The following is a 16,741-nucleotide window of genomic DNA, read 5'->3' as shown; positions in this document are numbered from 1 at the left end:
GTTACAGTGATCAGAAGTTCCCAATGACTGCAGAAGCAAATGTCACACTCATCTTCCAGGATGACGAGGAAGAAGAGCTGAGGAAATAGAAACCACCTGGCTTTACTTTCACCTGTGTGGAGGTTAAGGAGAAAATCCTTGTGTAAGCCATGTCCAGGCACATAAGAGAGAAGAAAGTGATGGGGAAAAAAAACATTATGGATTTACCAATTGCAAATTGTAGTTGACCAACCTAATTGCATTATGCATTGTAATCAGTGGATTTGAAGATGAGGGCAGAGCAGTGGATGCCCTTCACTTTGGCGAGCTTTTGACTCTGCTCTTACAGCATCTTTGGACCTAAACTAGAGAGATAGAGACCAGCTGGGTGAATAGAAGTGAGTAAAAAAAAAGCTGGAGCAACAGGCTGAAAATTATGTGGTGTCTGTTTACAAGTGGTACTCCTTGGGCATTCATATTTGGACCAATATTGTTTATAATCTCCATTCATGGCTTTGACAATGGAACAGCATGTATCTGCCACAAGTTCACAGATGATATCCAACTAGAGGGAGCAATCATGGTGCTGGATGATATGTGTGCTGTTGGAGTCACCTTGACAAGCTGAAGAAATGGACTGAGAAACATTTAATGAAATTCAACAAATGCCATGCTGCATCTTGGACAGAATACCATGCAACAGTACCAGTATCTATACAGTATATATGATATATAGCAGCATTTGTTGTACCAGCATGCTCTGAGAAGGGTATCTGTAGGTACAGGGCTGTAGTCAAACTCCACAAAGGCTATTTATCTACAGAAGGGAAATGATACTTTTAATTTTTTTTTACAGTTTTCCACAGTACAAAAATGGTACCTAAAGAAAAACGCAGTGTAGGACAGTAACTGACTATGAGAACCTATCTCCTGTATTTGTGTCAAGAAGCAGATGAAACATCCGTCTTGGTTGCTGTCACCATCTCTACTCTGTTTTCAGCCCAGACTAGCTGCCTATCAAATAGCCTCCATTTAACTTTCTGTGGCAAAGTAAAAGAAGTCATATCTTCTATCTCTGTGGCATACAGGGGTTTCCAAATCTCTCTATTTCTGAATTAATTACTTATAAGTTGTTATTTATCATAATTTTTTCTTGTCAGAATTTCCAGTTGGAACATTTATACTTTCTCAGCCCGACTATATAGATCAGTCTATTGACAGTAATATCTTCTATATGTGGGTGTTCATATGTCTTCATTCAGCAACTTCTTGATTTTTTAGTGGACTGCAAACCAGATTGGTCTTATTTTGATGGTTTGTTGGGCACATTCCAGATGTTACATCATTCACCAAAGTTTTTGCAAGTTTTTAGTATTTTTGTAGAAATGTGAATGCCAGATCTGTCAATGGCATCTCAGCAATTATTGTACTCTGTATATCTGATGGTCCATTTGCAATTACCCTTACTGTCACTTAGCTACTTGTTAACCCATATAAATTAAATTAACTAATTTTTTTAATCTCTAATTTTTTTCCTAAACTTGTGTAATTCAGATGCTTACAGAAGCTGTATCTTATGTACTAGTACCATTACCTTTATTGGTCAGACTTCTGATCTTCAAATAGTAAGCCTATCTAACAAAATCCGTATTTCCTAACACCAGGTTGGTGGCCATTAATTGCTTACGCATTTTATTTTTGTTTTAACGAAATCAATTTCTGACTTTTAAATTGAGTCCTGAACCCAAGTCATGTTAATGAGTTACAAGTTTGTGAAATCAACCCCTTTAATATTTGAACATGCTTTCTCTAATGCACATTAAATTAATGAGTGTTTCAAGATTAGAGAAAAATCAACTCTAATATTTAAGGGAGTTGTTTGGCCAAGTATTTTAATGTTTTAATACTCTTGGACTCTGAGTTTTCCATTTCTGTGCTGTTTGGGTTTTTTAATATTACCAATATAATTGAAGATCTGCAGCCATTAAATACATTACTTCAAGTATTTCAAATGGGATAGCTTTACTTGGTGACTTGTGAAGTGGCTAGGTGGGATGCAAATTGTATTCTGTTCCATGTGTACTGCATTTAATATGTCAGAATGGAGAGTAAAATTTTGTATGACAAGTTAAAATGAAATCTATTTCTAGATGTAGTTCATCTTTTTTTCTGATATGTGCAAAAGGCACAGGTTACAACGTGACATGTCCTGAGCTATACTTTCAGTGTATGCTATCTCACAGTACCTGATACAGAATTTATGATCAGTTAATGTTTATTATCCCAAATTTACTCAAATTCGCGGATGATACTAAGTCATGCTGTAAAGGAATATTTGTGAGTGTACAGATGTAATGATAACCACAGATATGCTACTGTATAGGAATGGCAGTAATAATAACAGCATGAACCACACAGCCAGAATATCCAACATGGTCATCACAAGAGTTTTTGCAAGAACATTTTACCTAGAAAATCAAACACTAAACCATATATAGCATTTATAGCAACTTTTATTGCCACTTGGGCTCAGATTCCATATGAATGTATAGAGATTTTTCTTGCATAACAATATCAAACATGTCAGAGAATCTTGCAATATATCCTAAAATGTGAATATTCTGTATGTCTAACACATGTATAAATGGAATTTCATCTATGAGTGGAATACATCCACCGTATAATAGCTATAGATTATAGGAGGTTTAGAAAATAATCTATTAATTGCAAATAGTAATAGCTTATCTGTAATGCCACAGTGACTAGAACTGGAACCTTTATGCTAGAAATCCCACCTACAGCAGGATCACTGCCCTTACTAATACAAAGGCCTTGCAAAATAAGCTTGGATAAAAATATCTTGCAGGCAAGTCAGATATTGGCAGTTTCAAAACACTCTGACATGGTTGCATGAAAAATACTTTGGCCATAGGAGGGAAGGCTAGGGAAGAAGGTATCTGGTCCATATTATGGGTAGAGGCTGCCAAGAAAATATTCCTATATAGGTATAGTCACCTATAGCAATGACTCACTGATCTTACTGATGTTTAAATGAGTACCTGAGGTGATTCCACCTCCTTCTACTCTTCCTACTCCTCCTTTCCTTTTTCCAAATGTGAGCTCAGCTCTGATGTTAAGTTTACATAGATTCTTTCTGCATATTCAATTTCTGGGGCTAGGGCTTGCCATGCATCAAGCGAAGAAATCTGAGCTCAAGCCTGCAGGGCTTGGAGTCTCCAGGTGATTCTCCAGTGTCATGTCTGTACACTTAAAATTAGCACAGTGTAATAAGAACCCACATGTGCAATAATAAAGCTGGGTATACATTTGTGTAATTCTTGTTATGTGGTTGTCCAACTTGACTTTAAAGGATATGGTGGGTACAACATAAGTGGTATTTTAGCCTTATCATTCTCATGGATAAGTAATTAATAGTAGCAGTTGGTTTATCAAAAGGGTAAGTTTGTGCTTAGTCTCACTTTCCTTTGTGCACCTGCATATCTTCTACGAGCTGCTCCAGGTTTCATAGCCAGTAGGGAGAAATAGATACTTGCAGAGGAAGGCGTTGTCTATTACCCTAGATAAGGAAGATGTATTCTACCACCCTTAGATTAAAAAAACCCAGTCATTGCCTGAGGTTTTCTGTCTCTATCAATACTATAAAAAGCCTAGAACAGTGGCTAGTGGGTGTTAGGTGACTAAAGAAAATGAATCTCACCCTTATATATAGTTTAGGTAAACATCACCCATTCTGAGCCAGTGTGTATATTCTCTGTGTACATACAAGCAGAATGTGCTGTCATAACTTGAATTATAAGAATACTTTTCATGTATCTGTCTCATTCACCCCAGGATAGCCTCTGTTTATCACCATTAATTAATGTGTCTTCATAACAATCTCATGAGGGAAGAATTGCCCCCAATTTAGAGATGAAGAAATGGAGCCATAGCATGTTTGAGTAAGATGTCCCAGGTTGCACAGAAAACCGGTGGCATAAATGTAAATACTAGAGGATGCCTCACAATCATAGCCCAAAGATAAGGTAATCATAAGGTGTGGTTCCCAAATCAATACAGTGTAATATGGAGCTTGCTTCCGGCCTATTCAAAGTAAATAGGTTGAGGTGTGGTGTGTACAAGGTAATTCCTGATGAGTTCACATCAGTCACACATAAACTTGGTACAGATATAGCCAGACTGAGGGCAGAATGAGAGGGCAAGGGTCAAATACCTGTTCCACCTACTTGACATATTTGTGTGTCTGTATGATTAATTTATTTTGGTTCTGCAGAATCCAATCTTTCAGCAAAGAAACGCAATTTGACAACAGCCCTGACAAGAAGGACTAGGGGTACTGGTGAATTAGTGGCTGGACATGAGCTTGAAATGTGTACTTGCAGCCCAAAAAATCAACCAGAGCCTGGGCTCTATCAAAAAAAAGCATGACCAGCCAGTCAAGGGAGGTGATTCTGTCCCTCTACTCTCATGAGACCCCACCCGTGTCTAGCTCTGGGGTCCTTAGCACAGGAGCAGGTTGAGAGGAAGGCCATAAAAGTGATCAAAGGGATGGAGCACTGCTCCTGCGAAGACAGGCTGGGAGTGTTTGGGTCCTACTCCCTGGACAAACCTTCGGAACAGCTGGGAAGAAGCCCACCCGGTTTAGGCTGAAAGGAAGACAGGTAGTGTTTTAGGAGTTTGCTAGTGCAGCTGATTTCATTTCAGGATCATGAACATTCCCTGCTGCCAATTTATTTTTGGGGACAAAAGTATTTATTGGTGCCAGGTTTTGTTCACACTTTCAGTGGGCTTCATTCCCTACTTCTGAGCTTGTCTTCAATACAGATTTGCTGTGTATTTTTCCCCACAGCACACATCTCTCCTCCTGGCTTCATTCCTCTACTGCCATTCTTGTCCAGCACTTCTTACTTGCATGTGTAAACCTGTCATCAGTGTGAGAAATGGCACAAGCCAGACTGTAACTGGAATGAGTTACAGGTCAACTCATTGTGTATCACCAGAGTCGCAGGAGAAATCTTGTGCAGTCAATACGGAAGCAGCAAACGCATGTTGCTAAACTAGTTTCAAAGTATTCATATAATTCTATTCACATTTTATTTTCCCTGCTTTTTTACTTGTCACTCTTCCATGTACTGGACAACTTCCTAAAGAGTTGACATTTGCACAATGCTTCACTTTCCATTTCCTTATGTCCCTCTCCATTTGCTACATAGTTCATCACAGTTATGTCATCCAACAAAATGCCAAGTCACCTTTCCTGCCGCTATCTGGGTCATGGTATGGTTTGGGTTAGCTGCTGTTGTGAGCAACCAACAACCAACTCCTTCAGCCACCATCATCTGCTATGACCTAACTTCGAACAGAAGCTCTCTCAACCTTTCCCTCTAGGATACGGGTGAAAGTAACTGAGAAGCTGCATGTTACTGGCAGAGAGGTAGGAGAAGAGACCACGACCATGGACCCCAAGGTCAGCCTCTGGAAGTAGGTGAACTAGATTATGTTCTCCTGAATGCTACAAGCACTGGACTAAATAAAAGCTATGGACATATCTCAGAGAGTCTACAACAGGAAAAAGGTCCACTGATCCTCCTTACTGTTGTCATGAGTGAATTGTAACAGAACAGGAAAAGACTCCTGAATTTTGCTGCAGTATCCAGCTTTATGCACTGAGTTTATTACTGTTTTACAGCTATGGGTTATATTTGTCATTGTGTAAAGATGGGAAAAGAGCATTCCTCTTGCACCATGTCTTTTTTTTCCTGTACCTGGTAAACTACAGAGCAGGAAGGAAAATGATTTAAGCATACAGCTAGGGCCTCTTTTAATTCGTCTTTGCAATTTGCAGAAATGTAAGAGATACAGGTACAGTAAGGAAGAATACCCATCTCTTCAGATATTTTTGTAGCTCTAACATAGCATCGACTAAGATGAATTAACTAAGACTGAAAAATTATCCCAAATGGATGGACTGTGGAACTTGGTACACTTACAGTCTTTGGCTTGTGCCATTTCTCAGCAAGCTTTTTCTGACTGAGAGCGATGTTGAAAGGCTTGTGAAACATTTGCTTTCTTCAAACTCCTCTCATAGTTCAGCTTCTTTTCATGCTTGTCTAAATTCTCCCTGTAGCTGGCAAGGGACACCTCAGACCACTTCGTACCAGGGGAATTTTAGTGGTCAGTGAGTGTTTGTTTTCAATGGCAACTTCCATAACTAACACATGTTGCAGTCCATAATACACTGTTGAGTCACCAGGCAATGAAGAAATCTCCTTTGCATTAACAGATGGAATTATGCTTATCTTTCCATAGTTTGCCTGTTTTCAGTCTCCACTATTAATGTGTTACAGGACCTACCAAGTATGAAGCAATAGTGAAACCATTTCTGGTAACACAATCATGATGCTATACTATGTTATATTATTATTTTCCCTAGCAAATCCTCCTTACATTTTCCCAGTTATTAGAAGTTTTTACCAGGTAATAAAGAAAAATAAATTCTTAACAGTGCCCTCTGTTTATTTTTTTCCCAGACTGGTTCAGAGCAGGCTTCCAAATGCACATTATTTCAAGCGGGAATAAATGAATGTCATGTTGATAATGATACCTAACAAGACTTTATTTGCTTAGATAAGAGGAGAACATTTCCCACCTCTTTTATTAAAAAATATTTTCTGTTGTTCTACACATACTTTTGCTTTTGTATATACAGGCTGGGTACCCTAGAAATGGTATTATGTACTTGGAAATTGAAGGGGAAACATGTTGCACACAAAACATTTATTGTAGGTAGAGTCTATAAACCCAAAAATCTCTGATGCACAACATAAACCAGTCCATAACAGGAGAGTTATGGATATGCATACCACACCAGGGCACAACACACGACTTAACACAGGGTTGCCTGACATTCCTTCATTCCTAAGCCACGTCACTGTGCAATAAAGGATGTGGGAGCAGGAGGCATCCCTCATTTTCCCTGATTGCTTCCCCTTAGACTTAGAGGGAGGGGATAGAATTTCCGTCTGTGTGTGCCAGATTTATGAGCTGAGTGTGTATGGGGACAATGTATGCAACCAGAGCCTGCCATTATCTTCTCAGGTAATGAAAAGATAACATGGGTAGTGTGCAAGTGCTCGCTGTGTAAGCTCAGCATTCTGCAAAGATATGGCCAGGACTGCATGCAGGTGTTTCCCTTACACACTGATGTTTTCACTGCAGCCTGCACATTGTTTCATCATCCTGCAATTGGCACCATGGTAGGTGCAGGTCAGAGGGATTCCTTGCAGCTACTGTGAAATCACACGCTTTATAATGACCTTGTCAGTGAGAGACTAAAATCTCTCTTGTCCCAAAAGGCAAGCATCATAACTTTTCATTAATGTCACAAAGTATACCTTTGCTAATACATCCTATATCCCTGGAGATGTTCAAGGCTAAATGTTGCATGGAGCTCTGAGCAACCTTGTCTAGTGGAAGGTGTCCCTGCCCATGGCAGGGGGGTTGGAACTAGACAATCTTCAAGGTCCCCTTCCAATCGAAACCATTCCATGATTGTACCATTCCGTGACTCTGTGATATATACACATACTCATGCTGAGTACCACTTGAGAATGATGGAATAGCAGCCTCAGCAATTCAGTTTCCATGTGTTCATTTGATGGACAAATAATGTGTCTCAATACCACTGATGATCTTACTGACACTTGGAAAGTCCTATTCCAGACAGCTGTTATTTCAGGGATATTTGCAGAACTTTCCTATGACCCAGAAGTATCATTTCAAGGCCTCATTTTGTATGTGTGGTGTCCCATTCCTAGGGAAAAGGAGCACCCAACAGTCATAGATGCTCATGGTTGGAAAAGAACAACAAAAGTCAGAGGGTCCTCAAAAACTTACAGTTTATTAGTAAATTATACACTTGGCATGGAAATCGGTATGAGTTAGTCCCTTATCTTCTACTATGAACACACACTGGCGGATTTTGAATAAGGAATAGGGTGAAAGAAAAGAGAGAGGGAAAGACTAAAGAGAGGGAGGGAGGGAGGGAGGGAAGGAAGAAGGAAGGAAGGAAGGAAGGAAGGAAGGAAGGCAGGCCAGCCAACCAGTCTTGGCTCCAGCATCAACCCAGGATGTCCAGGGACTTGAGGCTGCCTGTCCAGGGACCTGAGGCTGCCTCCTGGAACAGGAGTGAAACATGCAGCAGTGGAGCTGCATCTGGATGCAGATAAGACAGATGCAGGTGAGGAAATAGATGGCCCTTTCCACTTGGGAAAAATGATGTGAAGACAGAATAAGAGTACACTTTTACAATGTGGACTCGGGAAGGAATTCAGTCAAAGAGGAGGGGATTGTTGGAGAAGACAACAACCACCTTTCTTAGAAGTATATTAAAAAGGCATTGTAGCTGAATACTCAGTTTATTCCTTTAGAACTGTTCCTGAGTTCTTAAATTCTCTAATGTAGCTTATTTTCTTCTTTTTTTACTTCTTATGATACAAAATTTTGATAAATACGTAATACCACAAAAAGCTGTATAAGTCTTGCAACAATTATGCATTCCCTGTTCAACATAAAGGTCACATCTGAGAGAACTATCTCTCAGAAATCTCATTTTAACACTGTCTTCAATAAATTCGCCACTTCAACAGATGGAGTAGAGAAGAGATAAGACTAAGATGCATAGTGGTGGAAACCCTGATGCAAAAAAGAGTTCCACAAAATATTCATGTCACATGAATTACACCTCCTATACAGCTATGCAACCCAGTCACTCAGCATATGGTAAGTCATTTAGGAAGCAAAATGTAACTAATAAATGTAAAACTAACGTGGCAATGTGTTTGATAGTTCTGGCATATTTATCTGGAAGAAAATCAACCTCATAGTCAATGTTGCATTGTTAAGGATTCAGAGTAATGCACACGCTCAAATGATTAGTCCATGAATGTAAAAAATTGACATAATTCTATGGAAACTTAATTAGTATAAAAATTATATTGAAACACGGTTGAGTAGGAGTTTCAAAATGTTCACAGTTTAGTGGGATCTCTTCTCCTTCTGATGAAATGATCTCATATTTTACTAGGTTTTTTTCTATCTTCCATGCACTGCATGTTTTAATTCCCATCTAATTTTGGTGTTCATGCCTCAACAGCCACCAGAGACACCTCAGCCTGGCTGGTATTCTTTAGAGGTACAGCATCAATCATACCCTTCTGCAGGGGCAGTACTTTTTGAAGTCTGACATTGGTTTTGGCATCAAACGCACTGTCAGGACCTCTGGAATGAATTATGTCATAGTTTTAGGTCAGACAGAACTGTGAAATTCACATCTGTGCTGATATATGAGACCCACTGCATTTCATTGTATTACATTTGTGTTGCAACAAAGAAACTTTTGACAAAATCCATTCTTTCAGAGTAAATTTCAAAGATGATTATTCACAAATCTTCAGTGCTTGTGCTCAGTGCTGTGTTTTGACTCCAGTTCTATCTTGCAGATGCTGGTTCCTTGGAAATTTTTTTAGAGACCTCTGTAATACCTACTTTTTTCTCCCAGTAAATAGTAACAGTAATCGAGTTATGTCTCAAATATATTTTTCCCCCTCCTTAAATAATAAGGCTTTTTGTTCAAGTCTGAGGTATTTTTGTGACTTTTTGTGTATTTTAATGACTTGTTTTTTGAAATGAGTCATTTGCTGTTGACTAATCTGAGACTCCCCAGCACCACATGCAAAAGTAAGATTGTGTCTGAGCCCCTACTCACTAACCACCTGACTTTTATACATGAGAATTGAATAATTTGTTTTTGCAATACCGTCATAGTTTTATGTTTTCTATCCTTTAAATCTGTATAAATCTCCGAGTTTCCAAAGATACATCAAGGTTCTGTAGCAACCAAAACTTTTCCTTGGTGGAGGAGGATAATGTGAGGGACTATTTAAATAAACAGGTCATACACATTGTACCTGATGAGATGCACCCACAGGTATTGGCCAATATAATTGAAAAGACACTAAATTATCTTTGGAAGGTCATGGCTACAGGGGCAGATAACTGAGGACTGTAAGAAAGCAAATTTCAGATAAAATAGTTTTCTCTTCAAACATCCAAAGCAGTCCTAGAAAATGTCTTTTCTGTCCTTTTCAGGGTATTCTGCAATGTATTTCCTCAGAAAAGGTGTATTGTATACAAAAAATCCACCTGAAAATCATTCCACAGACAATATTAGAAAGTATTTAATTTAATCTGATCCCACTATCTTTAATATGTAGCAGCATTCACAAAACCACAGTTTAATATGCCATCTCTGTAAATAAACAGGGAAATATTTTGCTTTGTGGACAAATCTTGAAATATACCTTCCTGTTTCAAGCTGGGTGCTGCAGGTTTCCTGAATGGAAATAATTAGTTGTCTCAATTGCAGTTACTGTCCCTGACCCACAAGAAATCAGACTCAGGAGAACTGCAAGGGGGCAGATGGCAAGCAGTAATCCAGGGATCTGAAGCCCCCACATTTGAACTCATCAGTATCTCTCTATGTCTCTATTCTCACCTTATGGCAAAAGTGAGCTCATTGAGAGGTAACCTATTTACCACACTCTTTGGAGATTAAACCAGAGAGTCATGCATGGTAACATGAACAGGCTAAATTCAAACCCTACCTTAGCCCACAGTAAGTGGCTGATATGTTCATCTCTTCAATGTACCTTCACGGTATTAATATGTGGCCACACATGGTTTCTTATCAGAAGACATGTAAGATAAAGACTTGGGCAAAAACAGATCTGATGTTATCGGCTGCTCTGCCAGTCTTCTGGCCAGCTAGTTTAAAGCATTGTGGTAGACATGGGAATTCAGCTTCTAATGAAACAATCAACATGAAGTGTAAATGGTTTCATACATGAGAAAATTTTGTGATGTCTGCCTAATGTTGGGTGAGAACTAGGCAGATTTTTTTCAAGATGTTTTATAGGCTTTTTGGGTGAAGAAATGCAATAAATCAGGGATTCAGATGCCATCACTTCAGAGAGAAAGCAGGCACTTTTTTTGGACAAAATGGGAGCTTGGTATTTTGTAGAGTGCTCACAGAATAGTATAAACTATAAGGAATCAGATTTGCTCAACCATGAATGTTTCTTTCAGTTTAACATGGAGAACAAAAATCTTCCTTCTTATCCATTTACATTACCTTGAATTTCCACACTACAGTGAATAATTCACTACTCCTGCTCTAATAAGATTTTAAAATTTGACTTCTATTATCATAAGTTTTAATCTATTTTTGGAAGTAATAACTCTGGTGAGTAAGACAACTCTTATTTGTAATCTGTTTTTCTAAGGCATCTTAAAAGTATTAGATTACATTTTTGTATGAAAGAGTTGGTACTGAGGCACAGGACATGCCTGTATTGGTTAGTGGCTGAGTAAGCAGGGGCACCTGTAAACACTCAGGATCTAGGCTTACAGAAATTATAGAGATGGTCCGCTGAAACCACTTTTAACATCTGTACAGTAGTTTTCCTTTACATCACTCACTGACAGGTCATATTAATTGCTAATTCTAACACATTCCAGGCATCTCCTCGGCATGCTTTTCCTCCATGCTAGCACAGTTCCTGATCTTTGTTGCTACCTTGTTCAAAACTCAGGCCATCTTCAATGGGCTCAGTACTTTCTAAACCTCCACCAGGATTTAAGACATTAATAGCTTAAAGTTTCCAACATAATTCTTCAAACAGGGGTAAGCTTGAAGGGTTCCTGACAGGTTTCTCTATTTAGAAGGCAGCCCTCAAATTGCTTCTTGGTGTTACCGGATCTTCCTTTTTGACAATCAAGATATTTCATTTGGTCCTAATTAAATTCCCTTCTTGCCACTGCAACCAGGCACAGGTTTTTCAGACTAGTTTTCACGCTCATACACTGGAGAAGCACATGGCTACAGCGGCATAAGGAACCTCCTCACTGAGAATGAGGCTAAGTGCCAATGTCCTACCAAGTAATTACTGCAGCCAATAATCAAGTTTTCATAATATGTATGGAATACATACTGGGTAGGGTCAAAATGTCACCAGCCTTGCTTACCTGTGACTGTTACTCCAGTTTTGAAGGATTTAATATCAGTTAGTGTTAAGAATATTTGCTTGCTTAAGGCAGTGGTCTTAAGGTCCTGTAAAGCGTCACAATCTTGAATTTCAACTTCCCTAGGGTATAAGGTAATAAACTGGACAACTGGTGGGGTTTCTTTGCTAGACAGCATCAGAAATGTGCACTGCCATGGTGATCCCCCTTATATTACTCTTGTATTTTTCTCCCTTGGGACAAATCCTCTTGTGATGCACTCTAAGTAAGTAATAACTGTTTATTCACATCCTTGCTTTTAAAAAGAAGTTTTGTCTTTTCTTACCTCTGGGTATCTATTCCACGCACAATGTAAACAAGTGTTGCTGCAAGACTAGTGCATGTAGGTCAGCCCTTCCAATGAGCCTGGAGTTACCTTGGCAGGTAACCAAGCTCTGGGTAGCATAACCCACTGCCTCCACTGGCCTCTCCACATGCTCACCCACAAATGGGATGGACAGCAGCAGCACTGCTAAGAACCACAGCTGCCCAGGGCTGTGCTCTGGGTAGCTCATATAACCACAGTGCTGATAATCATCCCATCAGCAGTAGCTGGGGTTATTTGGTGAATATAGAATGCATTGGTTACTGGGCCACACTGTACTGCCGCATCTTGTCTGCTAGCTTACCTCTGCCTACTGGATTAAACCTAACTTGTGCATGTTTGTTCATGCTCCTCACACACCCAGTGGAAAGCAGGGTGGACAAAGCCTCCCAGTCATTTTTTATTTAATCAGTATCGGGGGTCTGGACATTTTCTAATTGCAAATTTCAACTCTCACACCTTTGATTCAATCACTCTTGGTAGTTGGTTCCTTTGTGCCATTAATCTATGGGTTATTTTTTGAGTAACCACCTTTCTTGAGAAATCTTGGGAGGAAGTCTTGCTGCAGTAAGTGAACACCAGTGCAGTTTGTTCTCAAAACTATGGTTCCTTTCCTAATTTTCTGCTGCTTTCATACGCCATCAATTAGGGATGTGTGCAGACAGCCTGTAAGATCGGATTCTCAGGGAAAGAACCTGTATCACCTTTGTTTCAAACCTGTCAGGACAGAATAGGGGGGCTGGCTCTGTACAAAAGCATCATCATGTCTTAAATTAGTCATATTTTTATGGAGCAAACAACACTTTCTATGAGGCAGTAGTCTCTACTGTGCTATATATTATAGGTATTCCTTTAAAAATGCTGTTTGGGTACCAGAAGCATCAGTGACAGCATGGAGAACTGTGCAGGATAGTGCATGGCTTCTCAGCTCAACCGTTCTCAGCAGTGCATGGGAGCTCATGTTGCTGTCTGCTGCTGCCCTTGGACTGCTTTCAATAACCAGGTTAGCTCATTTAAGATGAGCTAAAATTAAAAACTCTAATGAGGATGTCCTGAGGTGGATCTTTTGGCACTCAATGCTGGTATTTACAGATGTGATAAAAATCAGTTACATATTTATTTCGAGTAATAAGGTCTTTAAATGTACTTCATGTTTGTCAGGCTTAGATCCAATTTTTTTCTTTAAAATATCTCCTGAGGCACCATTCTGGGCAATCTGCCTAGTAAAAACTTTCATTCACTTTGCTTTGCTGTGTAAACTTCAATCACATTTTCAGCTAAAAAAAAGCCAGTTCCTTTTGTGGGAAAACATCACCCAGTATCACAATTGTAGTCCTTTTGAAAACTCAGTATTGGGGACTACACTGTCAGTGCTGGTATGTCCTCTGGACCACTGCTTTGGAAAGACACCTGGAGATTTGTATTCAGCAGTACATCCTGAGAACTGTATGTCAGATCACAGTCACCTTTTTTTCTGAAAGAGAGAATTTAGACAATCAGTGAGTAATCTGTAGTAAAACTATGCTCATTACAAATAACATAAATTGTTGTTTTTAATAATAGCAATTATAAGCAAATCTAATCAGTTTCATCACTTCAAAGAAGGGACAGATTGAAGAAATGGACTGAAATGGGCACCTCCTGGAGCATCACAGAGAAGACAACCCATATCCCTCACAAGAGAGGAGGATACCCTCCAGTTCCTTCTCTTATTTAGCATTCATTCTCTTTTGCCAATTCACAAGCCATAGGACAATAAGAAACTGTATCAAGTTGTACCAGGGAGGTTTATATTGGATATTAGGGAAAATTTCTTCACTAAAATGGTGGTCAGGTATTGGAACAGACTGTTGGGGAAGTGATTGAGTCACCATCCCTGAAGGTATTTGAAAGACATGTAGATGTGGCACTTAGGAACATGACTTAGTGGTTGACTTGGTAGTGCTGGGTTAATGGTTGGATCCTGTGATCCTAAAGGTCTTTTCCAACTTAAACAATCTATGATACTATGACTTATTCCTTCAGCTTTAATTTTTATTTCCTTCATGCTTTACAGAAACAGCATTTCAATAAATTTTGAGTCTGTACTACAATTTCAGTTAGCTTCTCTTTTGCTGAAGTTTAAAAACTACTTTTTTAATTTCAGCAATGGAAACAACCCCTGATATTTCAAATCTTACCATTCTTCACTGTTTACATGGTCTCATATTCTGAAAACAAAAAAGGTCTTTATTTCTCTTTACTGGAAAGTATCCCAAATATAGTCAAAGAAACATTCAGTTGCCTTAAATGCTTATCTTCAACAGACCAAAATTTTCTTTTTTCATTAAACAGAAAATAATCTTTAATTTAAAGCCTATCACACTTTAAAAAATACAGAGAAATATTGTTGACTTTTTTAAACATAAAAAATCAAACCACAAAATTCAACTCAAGGGAACTACAGACTGTTTTGAAGGAAATAAATTGAGGAAAATAATCTCACAGCAGAGACCATGAAGGAAAACAGTTTCTACCCTGTGCATTTTGTGGAAAGTGTTGAGATTATTTGGCTGTACTGTAATGAAAAACTATCTGTGTAATTTAAGCTTAAGCAGTATCTGCAAGCAGGTATTCTTCTGAGACTGCAACTGACAGTTTGGATCTCCAGTTGTATCTTCCTCCCTGGGAAAATGTGATTAATCCCTATTTCCTATGTGATTGGAAATAACAGGTTCCTCTTTCTCAACAATACTGATGGATAGTAATTACAATGTACATCCAAAGAGTGCTCAAGACAATTAACACCAACATGAAACAACACAAAACTGACCTATCTGTATGGCACTAGAATCTGCTGCTAGTGCATGTAATTTTAAATATCCATCCAACTGGATGTTATGATATGATACATTCTTACTTCTTGTCTGGCTTTAAAAATAAATAAATTAAATTTTGTCCCTATGTCTTTTTTTTACCAAATGCATGCATTTAAAAATGTTTTTCCAAACTCTCCCCAAATCATAAATAACTTTGAAATAACATAATAACTTTGTGATGAGATGGTAATCAGGAACCACCATGATGCTTTTGATGCAGTCTGTCCAGGGTTGCTAAAAAAAAAGATCAGAAAATCTGAATCTGATCTCTCTCCTAATTCTGGCAGCAAAAACAAAAAAACAAGCTTCTTTGCTAGTAGATTATTCATTTGATGCATAGTGGTTTGTTAATGGTCATGGTTCATCTAACACAGGAAGATCTCCTGTTGAAATGAGCAGATGAGTGCTTTGTGTCACTGGAGTCTTACACTAAAGCTAAGAGTGAGACAGATGTCAAATGCTGCATGTTGTTAACATCGGAGTTGCTTTCTCGTTATTATCAGCAAAAAGAGTGAGAACTTTCAAGGCAGAAAACAATTTATCTGTTTCCAAGGGTAGGAGATGATTTTGAGAGTAATTGGCCTTGAATGTTTTGATCACACTGCTGAGAAAGAGGTGAGCCAGTCTGAGATACTCGTTTCATCCCACGGCCTCAGGTTACTTTCCCTGTAGCAGACTGCATCAAAAGGAACGGGTATTTGAATTGCCCTACTTCAGTGGAGCATCCTGCTTTCACTGGGATTAAAAAAGTACTCTACATTGTTTACCTGTGTTAAGAAAGATGGGACTGCCAACAGAAGAGGGAGAAATCAGGTAAGGGGTGAAAAGCAAGATTTACAGGAACTTTGTCAGAGTTTAATTGCTTAAAATGTCCATTGCTTTGGGGGCAGTTGTGACATACTTAAATCCTTGTGTAACATCACCTTTACTTCTCTTCCAGCATTACTGATTACCCACTTAGTTGTTCTTTTTGAATGCTTACAGGGTTTTTTTTTCCATAATTTTGTTTTCTGATATGGTTTTATTTTGTATTCTTTTAAGGTTGTTATATGTTACTTCTATTCCAACTCCTCCCATTCACTTAGCAATTTCACTAATATTTTATTTACTTCCGTCTTAAGGTCATTAGTAAAGGTTTAATTAATAGGTCAGAACTCTGTGGCTTAATGATACATTGTTTGGGTGCATTGATAATTCAGAGGGTGGAGTATTAATGATTGACTACTGAAATAAATTTTGAACCCTACTTCTTATGAAGAAGTTATGAGGGGACACTTTGTTCCAGTACAAGTATATTTTTATATATCCAATAATGACAATAACTGAATTTACATACTTATAATAGTATCTTCCTCATGAGGAACTGAGATGATTACAAATCCATTATTATCATCAATATTTTTCATAGATAAGGAAGAAGAAAAAAAGCAAAGCTCTAAGC

This window comes from Lichenostomus cassidix, chromosome 3 (assembly GCF_008360975.1).
Source record: "Lichenostomus cassidix isolate B80296 chromosome 3, HeHo_3.0, whole genome shotgun sequence".
Classification (NCBI taxonomy): Eukaryota; Metazoa; Chordata; class Aves; order Passeriformes; family Meliphagidae; genus Lichenostomus; species Lichenostomus cassidix.
This window is presented reverse-complemented; position numbering follows the sequence as displayed.